This window comes from Doryrhamphus excisus, chromosome 1, assembly GCF_030265055.1.
Source record: "Doryrhamphus excisus isolate RoL2022-K1 chromosome 1, RoL_Dexc_1.0, whole genome shotgun sequence".
Classification (NCBI taxonomy): domain Eukaryota; kingdom Metazoa; phylum Chordata; class Actinopteri; order Syngnathiformes; family Syngnathidae; genus Doryrhamphus; species Doryrhamphus excisus.
In genome coordinates this window covers 788,387-801,407 of record NC_080466.1, presented here as the reverse complement: position 1 = coordinate 801,407, position 13,021 = coordinate 788,387, and the positions used below count along the sequence as shown (strand labels likewise).

The window sequence follows — 13,021 nt, the reverse complement described above, 5'->3', positions numbered from 1 at the left end:
AATGCTTACTTTTTACTCAAGAACTCATGACGGCCGACGCTTTCCTCATTGACCAGGACGAGTTGGCTCCACAGCCCGAATGCTCCACATCGATGTCTTTACGCTTAACGTATTGTGGCGCGAACAAGTGTGCCATGTTTTTGACTTGATGGCTTATTTTCAGTCTTTACCGTCTGTCAAGAAAGTCCCCTGTCAATTGTTGGTCCCGGACATCCCGTGTAGACCATTGGGAGGGTTCTTGTTCAAGCAGAACAAGACAGTGAGGAGTCTAATAATAAAAATGATGATGGTGTGATATATTTAAAACATAAGCACATGGCCCTGAACATGGTGTGTGTGTGTGTGTGTGTGTGTGAGTGTGGTGTGTGCTGTGAAAAATCATCCTAACAAATCACTAAAAAATTATGAATAACATTTTTTTCTTTGTAACCTATAAGACAAAACTGCATTTTTTTTTCTTCTTAATCCTACACTGGATTGGTTTTAAAATGTCCCAATCAAACTGGTCCTCATGCTTCCATTTGGGAAAAGTTTGGACAACATACCAAAATCCAAACACAAGTAAATTAGGAAAATAATTGGTGAAACAGTTTAGTGATGAATGAGTTAGGATGTAAGGAAGGAGAGGAGCATGAATGCTGCCATTGAACAAAGTCCTTACCTGCTGGGTGTGAGGACTCCAGTTTGTTGTGCTGTGAAGCCTTCTAGAAATCGCATAAGATCCTTTCATGAAAAAAAAAACACACCTCCGTGTGGTCCTTTTGTCTTATTCTTCTCTAGCAAAAACAAAACAACCAAAAACAGCCAACACGTCTGTCGTCTGTCGGCGTGTGAGGACTGACTACACTTGTAAGGAAAATAAGCAGGACATGTTGGATGGCTCCGCTGCCTTGTCTTCCTTTCTACTCGTAACAAAATCCTTTTTTTCTCTACGCGCCGATGCCGCAACCTTTACGAACCGGTGTGTGAATGTGTGCGTGCGCGCGCCTTGCGTGTGTGCGTCCACGCCTGATTCTAGCAGTACAGCTGCGTGTGCGTGCGTGTGCGTGTGTGTGTTGCCTTGGTGAGTTGTGATGGTCGAGCGAGGAAAGGGGTGGAGCCACGTGGACAGAGGAGCTGAGGGAGGGCGGTGATTGGTTAGCTGTGAGGTGGGCGGGACTTTGGATGATAGGGGTAGAATGTCTATTCTGTGCATTTGGAGGCAAGAAGTGTGCGACCGTCGCTCTTTTTTCCTCCTCTTTTAAAATCCACACACATAGATTCAGAAGACTCACTTACATGTACAGTAAATACCCACTCTAGTTTTTTTTTAACATTTCTGTGTTTTCACTGTTTTGCACGGACACCCCCACTGGTGTGTGTGTGTGTGTGTGTGTGTGTGTGTGTGTGTGGGTGTGTGTGTGTGTGTGTGTGTGTGTGTGTGTTTGGCAGCAGCTGTATAAACTCCAATAAAGGATTAAAAAAGGAGAGAAATACATATGGTTAGTTACTCAGTCACTGGTATCCAAAGTGTAGTCTGGAGGCCTTTTGTGGCCCGTAGTTCATTTCTTAAATCACATTTTCTACAACAAAAAAAATAAAAATGCAACAATAGCAAAAAATATTTTGTTCTTTTTGTTTGTTGTTTCAATATGTTGTCTATATTCATACATTGTTCACAAATAAGTTATCACCACTGTATATCCCCACACATTCATACATATAATTAGTCACACTTAAATGTTTCAGATCATCAAACAAATGTAATTATATGTAATTATGTAATTATAACACAACTGAACACAAAATGCAGTTTTTAAATTAAACATTTTATTACTAAATGAGAAAAAAAAATACAAAAAAATATAGCCCTGTGTGGAATAGTGATTTACCCCTAAAGCTAATAATAACTGGTTGGGACACCCTTATGCTATGTTCACACCGACGCCGAATCGATGGCGAATTAAATCGGCGAGCAAAGCGGCGGCAAAGCGTAACAAAGCTTAATGAAAAGACCGTAATACAGCGTAAGAAAGGTTTGAGCAATTCGGGACATTCGGCAAGAGCGCCAAAAATTTTTAAACTGTTTAAAAATTTGAGGCGATCTGTCACGAATTGCGTAAAGCGGGGAGAGCGTATTAAAGCTTATCAAAGCGTCACAAAGCTTATCAAAGTTTTTCTCAAAGCGTAGGAAAGCTTAACAGAGCTTGGTCCGAAGGATCAATGGATCTGCTGCATCTTTATTATGCTCTGGATCAGAGGCGGGATGCAGTCGGGATCTCGAAATTTTCCATTGCGTAACAGAGCTTAACAGAGCATAAACCTATCTGAGGAGATCGTGAGATTTTTTGAAAAATGACGCCGAATTCGTCGCCGATTCATTCGGCGTCGGTGTGAATGTAGCATTAGCAGCAACAACTGCAATCAAGCATTTGTGATAACTTGCAATGAGTCTCTTCCAGCGCTGTGGACGAATTTTGCACAATTGTTGTCATTCAGCCACATTGGAGGCTTTTTAAGCATGAACCACCTTTTGAAGGTCATGTCGCAACATCTCAATAGGATTCAGCTCAGGGTTTTGATGTGGCCAGTCCAAAGTCTTCATTTGGTTTTTTCCCAGCCATTCAGAGGTGGACTTGCCGGTGTGTTTTGGATCATTGTCCTGCTGTAGAACCCAAGTTTGTGTCACCAAGGTTCAAGATTTTTTGGTAAACAGCCGAATTCATGATTCCATTAATTACAACAACACTTCCAGGTCCTGAATCAGCAAATCAGCCCCAGATCATCACACTACCACCACCGTATTTTACTGTTGGTGTGATGTTCTTTTTCTGAAATGTTGCTTTTACGCCAGATGTAATCGGACACACACCTTCCAAAAAGTTCACCTTTTGTCTCATCAGATGACAAAGTATTTTCCCAAAGGTATAGGGGATCAATCATCAAGATGTTTTCTGGTAAAATTGAGACAAGCAGTAATGTTGTTTTTGTTCAGCAGTGGTTTTGGTCTGCTCTACTATGCAGGCCGTTTCTGCAGTGTCTTTCTTATGGTGGAGTCATGAACACTGACCTTAACCGAGGCAAGTGAGGCCTGCAGTTCTTTGGATGTTGTTGTGGGGTCTTTTGTGACCTCTTGGATGAGCCATCACTGCGCTCTTGGGGTAATTATGGTTTGCCAGCCACTCCTTGGAAGGTTCAACACTGTTCCGTGTTTTCGCCATTTGTGGATAATGGCTCTCACTGTGGTTTCGCTGGCGTCCCAAAGCTTTAGAAATTGTTTTATAACCTTTTCCAGGCCATTAGATCTCCATCTCAGTTATGTTTATGTTAGGGTTATGTAGGGTTGGATTTTTGGAGTTTCATTTAAAAAACGCATTTTGTGTTCAGTTTTTTTGTCATTGACTAATATTTACATTCTTTTGATGATCGGAAACATTCAAGTGTGATAAACATGCAAAAGATCACACAAGAAAAAGCCAACAGTCATTCAAGCTGTGTCATGTTATCGTGTTATGAGTCCAAATTGCATCTTGACCACCAAGACGCACCTACTATAAAGATGCACCCGCTTCAGCAACGCAAAAGCAGAATAGTTGTGTAAAAAGCCGAGCTGACGGACAATGCAACTCCTTCTTTTGCACCAAAGAGTTAGGCTTACAAAGGGGAACACAAAGCATTCTACTATGTCTTTATGAACAAAACCATCCAACTCAATACACAAAGAGAGTGTTAACACGCTTAAGGTGGCTGAGTGAAGTGTGCTAAATTTGTACGACATAGCTCCGACTTCAATGGATCTGGTTGCCTTACTGCAACCATCCAGTATTATCATTTAACAATAAGCAGATACGCTCCATTCTATTTGTGGAAGTAAATAAAGCTCAACCACCTTCTTCTAACGTCATCCATTCCTAATGATATCCCAAGAAAATGATTGTTTGTTCAAAGAAGTCTTTCAGTTGTAGAACGGAACACCTGGAATGAAAGCAGGTCATACAATTCCTTATTCCGACAGAACCATTCCTCTAAAATCGCACAAAGCTTTAGCGTCATTCGTGACGTCACACATGCTTCAGTTTCTTTGGCTTTCGGTGGCTTTTTTTGTATCACTCCTATTCAGGACAAAGATTCAGTCTCAAGAAGGATTATGGAGCAAAGTAGAATGATTTTTTTGTGAATGCAGAGCAAATATTTAAACATCGATGGCACTAATTGAAAAACCACTGAGGAAATGACCATTATTATAGACCACAAACAGCGTGCACTTGGCGTATTTACACAAATGAGCCGCCGTGGTGTAGTGGTGAGCATTCTGGACTTTGGTGCAAATGCCCTAAAGTGATATCATATTTATGATCAGTAATGCCTGCAACACCCGAAGCCATCTCATCCAAAGTCAGCTGGGATAGGTTCCAGCATACTCCAGCGACCCCAGTGAGGATAAGCAGTATAGAAAATGGATGATCAGTAATGTCCACATGATTTTGTCTTGTGATTTGATGACCGATTGATGGACTAAAGCTTGTCATAGCTTGACCAAGGCATGGACAGCCATTTGGTTGCAGAGGGGGGAAGGTGAGCAAACAGCGACATCAAGTGGCCAACTGACACCAAGACCAAGCCTGGCTAAACGGGTGATCAGTAACGTTAGATGTTCATTCATTCATTCATTTTCTACCGCTTTTCCTCACGAGGGTCGCGGGGGGTGCTGGAGCCTATCCCAGCTGTCTTCGGGCGAGAGGCGGGGTACACCCTGGACTGGTGGCCAGCCAATCACAGGGCACATATAGACAAACAACCATTCACACTTAGGGGTTAGCGCGCAGACCTCACAGCTAGGAGACCAGGGTTCAATCCCACCCTCGGGCATCTCTGTGTGGAGTTTGCATGTTCTCCCCGTGCATGCGTGGGTTTTCTCCGGGTACTCCGGTTTCCTCCCACATTCCAAAAACATGCTAGGTTAATTGGCGACTCCAAATTGTCCATAGGTATGAATGTGAGTGTGAATGGTTGTTTGTCTATATGTGCCCTGTGATTGGCTGGCGACCAGTCCAGGGTGTACCCCGCCTTACGCCCGAAGACAGCTGGGATAGGCTCCAGCACCCCCCGCGACCCTCGTGAGGAAAAGCGGTAGAAAATGAATGAATGAATGAACCATTCACACTCACATTCATACCTATGGACAATTTGGAGTGGCCAATTAACCTAGCATGTTTTTGGAATGTGGGAGGAAACCGGAGTACCCGGAGAAAACCCACGCATGCACGGGGAGAACATGCAAACTCCACACAGAGATGGCCGAGGGTGGGGATTGAACCCTGGTCTCCTAGCTGTGAGGTCTGCGCGCTAACCACTAGACCGCCGTACGTTAGATGTTATGTTCTACATTATTTGTTGTGTACATAGTAAATTGTAACTGCCTGAGGCCCTGCCTGCCTTTCAAGGTGAATCATTATTTTGGGTTCTCACGTAACCTCAGTTTGTTGCTTTTTCTGTGACTCCAAAAGAAAGATCAGATTCATGAAAAGATGTTAAGAGAACACACGCTAAAAGTGATACAAACAGTACAGTAGTACCCATAAGTGTTCCTTACTGGAAAAACGAAAGGGTAAGTTACGTTGGCCGTAATGGTTTTAGTGTTTAAGTGGGACATTTGGCCATGGAAGTGTTACTTTCTTTCTTACTTACGTTATTCTACTTTCAAGCTACCACTGTATTATGATAAATCTGTACATCATGATCACAGGCACATGCAAGGTAATGATATAGACATCATCTCACACATAGGTTAATAGAGTATTGATTTTTCTATATAATCCATTGGCAAAGAGCTTACATAAATTTTCCTGAATGGTTCTTTGTTCACTCTATCCAGCAACGAGCCATTACGTCATTGGTCAACGCTGTAGTGATAAAAAATTCCACTCTTATCAGATTGTTTTGTTACTTAAAATGTTTTATTAATAAAATACATGTAGGATGAATTAGTAATGTAAAAATATTAGTTTATATAATATTAATTATTTATTCATTCATTTTCTACCGCTTATCCTCACAAGGGTCGCGGGCGTGCTGGAGCCTATTCCAGCTGTCTTTCAGCGAGAAGCGGGGTACACCCTGGACTGGTGGCCAGCCAATCACAGGGCACATATAGACAAACAACCATTCACACTCACATTCATACCTATGGACAATTTGGAGTGGCTAATTAACCTAGCATGTTTTTGGAATGTGGGAGGAAACCTGAACATGCAAACTCCACACAGAGATGGCCGAGTGTGGAATTGAACTCGCGTCTCCTAGCTGTGTGACCTGCGTGCTAACTACTTGTCCGTCGTACAGCCTATTCATTAATTATATGGCTTTAATTATATGCTCAATATGGAATTAACTGCAAGAAAAAATGAATGATAACATACAAAAACAAAGGCCCATCTCAATAAGACAAAAAGTCAAATTTGACAATTGGACAGTTACACTTGACGGCCAAACCCTAAAGGAACTTTTTCTCTCCGTAGGAACGGACAACGATAATCCCAGCCGTTCATTGTCACGTTCCCTTGCTACCTGAAGCTGTGGCCAGCCACCCCCAACCGGCGGTGAGCTGCCACTCTCGTGGCAACTTCCAGGCATGGAGCATGGTCCACCGGGAGCTGGAACCTACTGTAGCAGGTGACTAGTGACGAGTGACTCGAGTGAATCCTGGTCCCAACTGACTTGAGTGAGTACGTAACCCCTGAGAAAACAAGTCAGTAAAAGGAGTCAAGTTTGCCATCACAGTGGACCAGTACTGCTTTGGCTTTGCATGTTTCCCTTAGGCAGTATTATCAGAAAGTACTGCTAACTTCTACTGCTAAGCAGATAACACACAACTTCATTTAGCAATGAAACCCAATAAAGTAACGAGCTATCCGAACTGCAGGCGTGTCTTTAAGACATCAAGAATTGGATGACTTGTCACATCTTACTAATGATATCAGATGGAACTGAAATTGTAGTCCTTAGCTTCTGGCGTAAGCCAACTGCGTTTGGTCATGTGACAGTGTTGGAGCTGTGTGTAGATTACAGTCCCTTCTCAAGTCAGGCCAAAGTGCCACAAACTGGCATAGAGCTACACAATCTTCCTTACAGCACCGCTTGAGCACTGAATAGAAATGTTCGATATCAGTAGATTTTATAGTTGGTCACAACTCAGAAGGGATTTTGGTCAGAGAAACATCCCTAAAACAGAATGTTTCCACCTTTCCACCATGACGTTGTTGGTCAAATTCACCATTTCCTTTACTCCAATCACGTCCAGTCCACTTGATGGCAAAAAGCTGAAAAATCACGTTCTCCCAGGCCTTTTCGGAGTCATTGGGGTGTTGGGAAGGAAGTATCAGATGGTTCTGTACATACTGTATGTCTTCATGAGCAGTGGGAGCTTGCAGGCACTGCAGGATATCAATCCATTACAGCAAAGTGTCTCACTAATGCTATTCTTGGCGAATGTGCTCCCAACTCCCCTGACATCACCAACCAACTCTTCCCTTATGATTCTGGGCCGGTCCCACACCTTTCTCGGAATCCTTACACCCCATCAGGTGAACTTTTGCATGCAGGTCCAGAGTGAGAGTGACTGACTGTTGACTTGTACGTCTTCTATTTGTGAATTCTTGCACCAATACTTTTCTTTTTCTCACCAAGCTTCTTGTTGACGGTCTTGTCGGCCGTCCCCGCCTTGTACAGGTCTACAATGCTGTCCCTGAAGACCCTAGATCAGGGGTGGGCAAACTTCGGCCCGGGGGCCACATGCGGCCCACTAAGCGGTTGAATCCGGCCCACCAGTTGCTTTCTATAGTAATGGTCATGGTTTTATTTCATTTGAACATGCATCTGCATCACTGCATTTTGTTGCCCTGTACAAGTGACATGAGCAATAACAATAAAGTTGAATCTAATCTAATCTAATCTAATCTAATCAGATTACAATTGAATGCATCACATAATCAGTTCACAGTTCCACATGTCCAAAAGGAGTAGGAAGAAGCAAAGCTTATTAAATCCTACTCCTCCATCTGGTGCTTTTACAATCAGTAACTGTTACATTTGTTCACTTCCTGCTTTCCATAATACAGTTTGTTTTTTTTTGTTGTTTTTTTTAATAATGTACCTCGTACAGAAGTGATGTGACTCTACAATGACATAATAATTTGATCACTTCCTGCTTTCCTAATATGGTGTAAGGTTTTTTTTGTCACGTAGCAAGTACGAGGTGATATGACCATACAAAGACATAATGGGTACCATAGTAACTGTCAATATAGTGATTTATTGTATTTATTAGTGATTATTTCACAAACATCAACTGCTTCTAAATATTTCAAATTTTAAAGTCGGCTGTATGATTCAGAAAAAAAACTGTAAAATTCAATTTCGTAGTTTACTGTGGTCTGATGTTTAAAGCTCCTGAAGAAAGTGACATGAGAACATACAGCTTATAGTACGACACTTTTACAGATAAAATTAGACTAATAATTCAATGCTGACTGTTAGAATTATAAGAGTAATATAGTGTGTGTTAACCCTTAGATGCATGAGTGACTGGACCCTACACTCTTCCATAAGAGGGTCAAAAATGACCCATACTAGAATGAATGCGTTTTTATGCAATTTTGCCGTTTTGGTTAGGAATAATCACTTGTATGATATTTAGTATTATATTTAGGAGTTGATAAGTTGATAAGAATCAAAGGTTCCTATTGGATTCCATAGAAAATGCATACGGGTCATTTTTGACCCACTTATGGAAGGTTGGGGTAGTAACACAAAAACTAAAATTTCTTAAAATGTATAAAAGGCAAGTTAAAAATGTGAATGGCATGATATCAAAAACATGTTTTTTGAGGAATACCTGGAATATGAAATGAAAAAAAATTCTAAGGGTTAAATATATATTCTGGCCCCCCGGACAATTTTGTTAACTCAAAGCGGCCCGCGAGTCAAAAAGTTTGCCCACCCCTGGACTAGATAGCTCTTATGCAGGTTTACAATCCTGTCCCTGAAGATCGTAGACTGCTCTTTGGTCTTGCCCATGGTGGAGTCGAGGTTTGAATGGAAGAGACTGCGACAGGTGTTCTTCATTCATATCATCTGTTAAGATCATCAGTACTTTCTTCAAGGGATCAAATACAAACTCAAGCTAGTATATCTTGACACGTCCCTGTTTTTACATTTGAAAAGATAGAATATCACAAGAAGCCAACACAGTATATTTTGAGGTGAGGTGTTTTTTTCCACACTACTGTAGATTTCATCGGAAATGACTTGGGACTGGATTTACTGAGTAGAGTACATGAGAAAGAGTACTCTGGAGAGAGTACTTTGGACCCACTGGACAGCCTCTGTGTTCTTTTCTTTATCTCCATCTCCGTCCTTCCAGCTGTGATGCTTTTCTTCCACCAATGAATTTGCAGGTACCCCCCCCACCCCCCCACCAACTATACCACAGTATAGACCTTCACAGCATGGATGCATAATCAATGGGGAGAGGGGAGCTGTGTACAACTCTGTTTCATGTTGAGCTATTCCTGCCAGTTAAACATCCCATATTTGACCCCCCCTTGGTGTGTGTGTGTATGAGTGTGTGTGTGTATGAGTGTGTGTGTGTGTGTGTGTGTGAGCGAGCGAGACAGAGAGAGAGAAAAGAGAGTTGGATCCTTAAGCTCTTTAATTTCCATGTATAGGACCCCTACTAGGTAAGTTCATAACCTTAGAGAGAGCAAAGGAGAGATGGAAATGAAAGAAGAGGAAAAAAAGGAGAAGATAACAAAAAGAGAAAGAAAGTTTAAAAAAAAAAAAAAAAAAAAGTGTGATGCTGGCTTAAACAAGCCAACTGGTGAATCGACGATGGAGGAAAGCAATGAGGCGAGAATCCACATCCTTAATCCCTCATTCAGCATGTGAGGATTTCAGTTGATGGTGAGATAATTTTCGCACTGATGAACACACTGGTGTGTGTGTGCGTGCATGTGTGTGTGTGTGCGTGTGTGTGTGTGTGCGCGATCCACTGTGAATTTGGACGCTACACACCTCCTGGTTAGACTACAAAATAACAGTAATCATCTTGACCACTGTTCCCCGTAGCTCTCTGTTAGAAAGAGCCCAAAATTGTGTGCGTGCATGTGCGTGCACGTGCACGTGTGCGTACCCTATCAACCTTTGTACAGTCCACGCTAATAACAGTGATTTTAAACATACGGGGGTGGACTAAACCATTTTAAATAAATGATGGTAACCTGCCACTTTGCCCACCTGGGATTTAACTGCATCATTACATCATAAAACTACACACTACAAGCTTGCTGAACATCCATCCATCCACTCATCCATCCATCCATCCATCCATCTCATGTATTTAAACCTTATTTACAGTAACAACATAACACGACTCATTAAGTTATTGATTTACGAGTGCTTATTTCATTTCATGCAGCGATGGACACACAACTACGCATGGGTGACTCCAAAATGCAAATGACGGCGTATTGATCCATTTATAGTTCTTCAGCTGGGGACCAGCACTGGATGTGCAATTCTCCAACATAACACTAGGGGTAGAGTTTTCCTGAGAGCTAGCAACCACAAGGACCAGCATCTTCATGTACAGAATACATCAAATTGTCTATAAGCAGCTCTCAGTGGAAATTATTGTACAGTAAACCTCGGATATATATTATATTATATATATTTATATCCGGTATATGCGTAAATCGGATTTTATCCGTTATAAAAAGGCACTTCCTTGACTAAGTCCTCCTTGACTGGACAGTCTACAGTACTGGTAATCAGTTCAGCTACTATCTTACTTTTCACTGGAAAACTGTACATATACGTATTATGTCTTCAATTCGTTTCTACTAGAAAATAATTATTCAATAATTGTTGAACTCAACAACAATCCAACCCCTGACATGGACTGTGCTTCTGGCAAACTGTCTCCGCATGCTATGAACTGACTGAAACTCCAGGTCTTGATATCAAATCAAGGCTAAAGACTCATTATGAAGCTTTTTTAAAAATGTTGATTCGGTTGGTTGTGAGTTTGCGTTTAACTACATAGCACATGATCTGTCATATGCAGTGGCGATTATTCTCCATTTGTGTATTTTTGCACTATTTGCAGCACAAAAGCGAACAAGTACATTGCGGATTTTGTTTATGTTCTGGTCAATGTCTTTGTCAAGTGAATTATCGATAAGCATGCTCCTGGTCGATCGGTGGCAATCCTTACATGTGAATCTAATCTTATCTACTTCAGCAAATTGTGTCACTGTCCCCTTTTGCTGTACCTGACTGACAGCTATTAATCGGCAAAGCAACTACAGTAAACCTCAGATATATCGGATTCAATTGTTCCCACTGGTTTTGTCCGATATAAGCGAAATCCGTTATATGCGTATACCGGAAAATGTCTGTTTTACGCATATATCGGATTTATATCCGGTATATGCGTAAATGGGATTTTATCCGTTATAAAAAGGCACTTCCTTGACTATGTTTCCAATGTACCTGGACTGGGCAATGAAAAGAGACGTAAGGTAATGAGAATTGAACTTTATTGGACTCTGAGCATAACAAATTGTTAATTAAGCTAGGCCCTGTTACGCCCGTCAGGCCTACGTTATTTCCAATAGTGAGGTTAAGATCTCATTCACTGCTGTGCTAGTATTATTGACGTCACTCACTTTTATATTTGTCCTAAATCTGGAGCCAGGAGAAAGACAATAGCCAGTGACATCAACAAGATTAGCATAACGATGCGGCCATCCGATATATGCCAGGGAAATTTCATGGAAATGCATTGGAACGGGACTGGAGATTTTGTCCGAAATGGGCAAAATCCGTTATTAAAAAATCCGATATATGCAATGAATTTTTATTGGAAATGCATTACAGAAAAATCGGTTCTTTTTTATCTGTCCGTTGTGAGCGAATTTCCGATATATCCGAGGTTTACTGTATATATTAAAGTATTATATATTATTTCATACTTTTTATTGATGTTTTGCGTCCCTTAAAATCAAGGTACGTTCCGAACCGTGATTATGGTGTATTGTTACACGCCTACCAGGTATACATTCAACTGGCATCGGGGCAAATCCCACATCAAGTTCCAATGTAGACGAAGGCTGAACAAGTATAAGAGGATTACAAAAAGCTTGAGTGTGCAATATGAAAGAAATAATACCTGAAGGGTGCAAGAAGATGGGGGACACAACAGAAGACTCTTTTTAAGAATTGTGTAACTTATTCTCACACAATTGTTGAATGTTTTTTTTTTTTCCTTTCTTGTTTTTTTTTAAAGCTGCCTCTGTCATTCGGTCCTTTTAGATGATGTGATTAGTTAAAAGCCGATATTCACTCATCACGCTGATGGCGATGGAAGTAGATCAGCGTATCCTTGCACGCCCTTGAGCGGGTGTGCATGTGAATGTGTGAGTGCACGTGTGTCTCACAGTAGAGGTGCCATTCAAAATCCACCTACTCGCCTTCTGGTGTTCAAACCAATAACCTGTCCTCCTTCACGCTTCAACAGACATGTTTTGTACAGTCATCTTTGTGGGGACATTTAGGTTGCGTTTACACTTGCTTTGGTAATCTGGTCCACACCGAAAATTTATAAAAACATATTTATTGTGTATTTTAGTCATCAGACCAAAGTCTGTGCAGTAAAAACATATGCATAAAGTAATGGACAGTTTTCGTGACTTATTATGTGACCTAAGTCAAGCATTGCCAAACAAGCTAGCATCTGCTGCATTGAATATGTTGCTTATTTTGGTGTAAAACGTGCCCAAAAAAAGCCAATGTATTTGACTTACAATCATTTGTTTAGATTTTAGTTTGTTTGGGGACAGTCCATGAGAGGAAAGTGTGCTAAAAATTATTTTATTACTGACTTTTATGAGTGGCTCCCAACTCCCTTGACATCATCACTATTCAAATTCGTCTCCCCATGAATTTGCAGATTTTTGGTAAAAAATTTGATTGATTAAAAAAT

The 13,021-nt window shown here is 41.2% G+C and overlaps 1 protein-coding gene across 10 annotated transcripts in view; it reads right to left on the bottom strand.

The window, feature by feature from the left end:
• Nucleotides 1-13,021, bottom strand: part of LOC131134245 (teneurin-3) — a 254,858-nt gene that overhangs the window by 186,875 nt on the left and 54,962 nt on the right. For 2 of the 10 annotated variants that reach the window (XM_058079376.1, XM_058079386.1), the window contains exon 1: nucleotides 662-1,230. The exons of the other annotated variants lie outside the window; for them this stretch is intronic. The gene's annotated coding sequence lies outside the window, so the exon portion shown is untranslated. Of the gene's footprint in view, nucleotides 1-661; nucleotides 1,231-13,021 lie in introns of those variants that run through there. 10 annotated transcript variants of the gene reach the window in all.